This window comes from Alosa sapidissima, chromosome 19 (genome assembly GCF_018492685.1).
Source record: "Alosa sapidissima isolate fAloSap1 chromosome 19, fAloSap1.pri, whole genome shotgun sequence".
Classification (NCBI taxonomy): domain Eukaryota; kingdom Metazoa; phylum Chordata; class Actinopteri; order Clupeiformes; family Clupeidae; genus Alosa; species Alosa sapidissima.
Window position 1 is genome coordinate 23,163,102 of NC_055975.1, and position 5,000 is coordinate 23,168,101.

A 5,000-nucleotide genomic window follows, 5' to 3' on the forward strand; every position below is an offset into this window, starting at 1 on the left:
CCAACCCAAACCTAATTGCAACAGACATATTTTTTGAAAATCCAAGTGGTGGAACATTGTCAAAATTCAACAGTGACAATTGCACTAATGGACATTAGGTACATGTACACTGGACAGAATGTAAATGTAAAGAGGGTGAAGGGAATGGGGGGCTGGTTATGGATTTCTTTTTGTAAGGGCCACCAAGTACCGTTAATAACTGTCGTTATACAATGTCTAAGTGCCAAATTACAAGAACATAAAAAAGAACCAATTTTGACCTCATGCTACATTCTGATTGTTAATTCTAAGACAGAATGCTGAGATGGATGGAGAATGTGGGAGGCAGCAAAAGTGCTTTGATTGGCAGGCATTGAAAAGAAGTTGCTGCAGTGGTCTTTGACTTGTATTATTATGACTGGCGCGCTAACAAAGTGGCGGTCATATAGGTTTAGTCAGTTTTCCTTCAATGAATTTCTGTTAATAATTTCCGGGACACTTTGATCCATCGCCCACCTGCCACATCAGGCCCCCCTAAAGGAGGTAGGCCGGACACAGAACTCTGTGAATATTTGGTGAATTTTTCCAGTGTAACTTGCTCTATACCAGACCTAATGCAAAAACATTTCCACATATATAGCAGTCACATACCCTGAAAAGGAAAGTTATTAGTTTTACAGTTGAATTGACTCATCTCAGAAGACTGCTATTGAAATGTTTTTGTCCTTTCTTTGCAAGTTAATCTGAAGCCTCTGCACAGTCACAGCGCCATCGACTGGCCTGGCATATGCACTACAGCGTTTTTTGTTTGTTTCACCTCTTCGTGTGGATGCAAATTTCTTTTTTTACCGGTGTTATTAAAGGTGTGAAAGCGGTAAGAAATGATATAGTCGTTTTTTTCGTGTGGACATAGCCTAAATGTTGATTTTGTTGTTAGATGTGAACATATACAATGACTAACATAAAAAGAAAAACTCATGTGAAAAGAAGGTGGTCATTTTCCATAAAATAGTCAAATTTCTCTCCTTGAAATGATATGTTGTTTTTGAACTATTCTCAATTAAATATAGTGTTGATATGATTTGTAAATCATAGCATTCTTTTTTATTCACATTTTACAAAGCGTCCTTACAAAGCGGGTCCTTACAAAGTGGCCTTAAACATACCGGCTCACGCCTGAATTCAGGCACGGTGCCTGAACACTTTAAGCCCTGGGTTTAGAAAGCAGGTCAGTAAAGGAGGTAGCCTGGTAGCCTTTAGCCATAACGGTATGCTATAGCCATAAGGGTGAGAAGACTTCTCACCACTGGGACAAACGGAGCATCCAGTAAGCCAGATTTCAGTAAGGGAATATTCTGTTTTGTACGTAAACATACTGTAAATGTGTGTATTGGAACCACGACTTTATTACAACTGGGCGCTCAACAGAAAACAGAAATTATGCCTGGTCCAATTCAAAACCTTCTTTTCTTCAAGTGTTCTGTGTGCAAGCATGCATGCTTAATCTCTAACGGTCACTGGAGTGGTAGTCAATTGTTGCTCTTCACAATGCTATTGTGCACATGCACACACGCAGTCACTCGACAACCTGTCTGAGAGCAAAATGAGTTTCCGGATACCAGATAAGACTACTGAAGGGGGGGGGGGGGGTGAGGGGAGAAAGAAATGGGCCTCATCGTTAAACACACAAACAAACACACACACACACGCACGCACACAGTTCTGAAACACTTCAGAAACCAAAATGCAATTAGAATACCGTCCTGTCAAAGTGTGATGCTCAGTGAGGCAAAAGCCAATTCATTTAATCTTTCTGTGTGCGTATGTGTGTGTGTGCGTGTGTGTGTTGTGAGAGAAACAGACTGAAAAACATGAAAAATGGGATGTAAAGCGATTGAGTGTAATAGGAGTAGAGGGAGACAAAGACAGACGCAAAGGGAGGATGAGTGAGAGAATGTGTGTGTGTGTGTGTGTGTGTGTGTGCTGTATGTGTGTGTGTGTGTGTGTGTGTGTGTGTGTGTGTGTGTGTGTGTGTGTGAGAAAGGGCTCAGAGATCCTTTTAAAAGTGCTCCTGGATAAGCTGGTTTTAGTAAAGGTTTGGAGGGAGGAGAGGAAGGAGGAAAAGAAAGACAAGGTTGAGAAGAGGAAAATAATTAGACATCACACACACACACACACACACACACACACACATACAGAGAGAGAGACACACACACACACACACACACACACAGAGACACGCACACACACACACAGAACTCTTTCCTTTGCCTCAGACACCCATTCACAGATCCGAAGCTTCCCTACCCTATACGTTTAAACATACACACACTTTCGCAGTACACCTCCTCTGTCAATCCTATGACACGCGCGCACACACACACACACACACACACACACACAGGGATGACAGGGGGCAGTGAGCACAGGGAAGGGTCAGCGGTGTGGTGGGTGGTTAAACAGTTTCTCAGAGATATGCGATCCAGGAATATAATCCCTAATCAGAGACACACACACACACAGGACTGACAGGGGGCAGTTTCTCAGAGATATGCGATCCAGGAATATAATCCCTAATCAGAGCCAAAGCAGGCAGGTAATTATTCCCATCCCCACCAGGCCACTGATTAGGGGATTAGCAAAGTGTGAGAAATTCCTTCTTTGTCTGACTGACTGACACACACACACACACACAGCCAGGTAGGAGTGTGTGTGAGTACTGTATGTGTAAGTGTGTGTGTGTAAGATGTGCTTTTGTGAAGCGCAGTACTTCGTTAGATTTCCTGAACTTTCTCACTATGAAGGTAATGCTATTCCTTTTCTTCAGGACACAGAAACACAAGCAAGCACACGTAAACACACACACACACACACACACACACACACACACACACAAGTAAGCACACCTAAACATACACACACACACACAAGCAAGCATGTAAACACACACACAGAGAGAGACACTATGAATGAGATAAAGGTTAAAGTTGTTGGGATCAATAGCATCTGTTTTACCCCACTCACATACACACACCCGTGCATGTAAGCACACTTAGAGTGCTTAGGGGCACTGCATCGACCACAGCGAGTCTTTTTCTCTTCCACACAGTTCTGTAAGGAATGTGTACACACACACACACACACACACACACACACACACATATATATATCTGTGTGTGTGTGTGTGTGTGTGTGTGTGTGTGTGTGAACTAGCCTTCCCGTGTGGTCTGTAGGCCTACATGCTTCTGCGGGAGAGCAGAGCGGACTGTACGCGTGAGTAGGCATTCTGCATCTGTGTATATACTGCTTCAGATTTTAATCCTGTAGGTGTGGCAGCATATTCCCACACTGCTTTTGTGTGTGTCTCTGTTATTTCTTATTCCATTTTTTTACACGGAGTAATATTTGCGAGTATTCATGCACATGAATATAGATTTTTGCAGAGTGTGTGTATGTGTGCATATATTTCTGCAATGTGTGTGACTGACAATATATTTTGTTATAGTGTGTGTGATTCCTCAGTTCTGTGAACATAGTGTGTGTGCATGCTAGTATGTATTCCTCTACTGTGTGTGTGTGTGTGTGTGTGTGTGTGTGTGTGTGTGTGTGTGTAGCTGAGCACAGGGGGATCTGACCTCTCAGGGGGTAGAGTTGTACTCAAACACCCAGAGCATCAATGATGAACCTGCTGCGTTTACACACACACACACACACACACACACACACACACACACACACACACACACACACACACACACACACACGGTCCTTCCACTGAATTCCAATCACCATCATCCCATCACAAAGGGGAGAGCTGTTGACGCACAAGCTGCAATACTCTTGGGAAGAATAGGATCTGTGGGCAAGAATTGTGTGTGAGAGAGGGGAGAGAGAGAGAGAGAGAGAGAGAGAGAGAGAGAGAGAGAGAGAGAGAGAGAGAGAGAGAGGAACAGAGGAAGAGAGAGGGGAAGAGAAAGTGCAGATGGATGGAGACATAGCAAGGAAGAGAGAGAAGAGTGTGTGGAGTGTGTGTATGACAGTTTGTGTGATTAAATCCAAAGCACATACACACAGTTATATAATTAATGTTTCCACGTTTTCTTCATTTCTATGCTGTATGCTCTGTGCATTGGCAACACTGTGTCTTTTTGAATGGGTGAATCAATAAAGCATACTGAATTGAAATACATGTACAGCATATGGACAGGAAGAGAGAAAGAGAGAGAGAGAGAGGAGGACAGAGTTGCATAGAGAGGAAGAGAGAGATTGAGGAGGATAGAGAGTTGTATAAAGAGAAAGAGGAGGATAGAGGGTTGTATAGAGAAAGAGAGAGAGAGGAGGATAGAGAGTTGTATGGAGAGAGGAGAGGAGGATAGAGAGTTGTATAGAGAGAGAAAGGAGGATAGAGAATTGTATAGAGGGAGAGAGGAGGATAGAGAGCTGTATAGAGGGAGAGAGGAGGATAGAGTGAATGGAAAGGAAGAGAGAATGAGAGCGCTCCATGCTGAGCCAGTAAAAAAGTGCAGTGTGAGAGTCAAGTCTAATGAACACCACAGAGCCACAGGTCACCTTGAGGCTGTGTCCCTCTCTCTCTCTCTCTCTCTCTCTCTCTCTCTCTCTTCCTCTATCTCTCTCTCTCTCTCTCTCTCTGTATTTCCCATTCTCCCACACCCTATCCATCTCTCTTCCGCTCATTTAGTCTACACTGACTTTCTCACCATCACACCCTTTTCTCTTCTAGTAAAGTGAGGGGGAGGTGTGTGTGTGTGTGTGTGTGTGTGTGTGTGTGTGTGTGTGTGTATGGACTTGTTTGTGCTTAGTATCCACCTTCAAATGTGTACGTTTTTTTTTCCATTGAGAGAAAAAGCCCAATTCGTGCACACAAACACATACCTACACCAAATTAGTTGTGTTTCAGGGTGCACATGTGTGAATGAGGATGAGTGTGTGTGTGTGTGTGTGTGTGTGTGTGTGTGTGTGTGTGTGTGTGTGAGAAAGCACACAAATGCCTTTGATGGCTC

General features: G+C 43.5%; 1 protein-coding gene across 1 annotated transcript in view; it reads right to left on the reverse strand.

Annotated features, from left to right (window-relative positions):
• Positions 1-5,000, reverse strand: part of atrn (attractin) — a 78,821-nt gene that overhangs the window by 10,469 nt on the left and 63,352 nt on the right. The gene's annotated exons all lie outside the window — the stretch shown is intronic.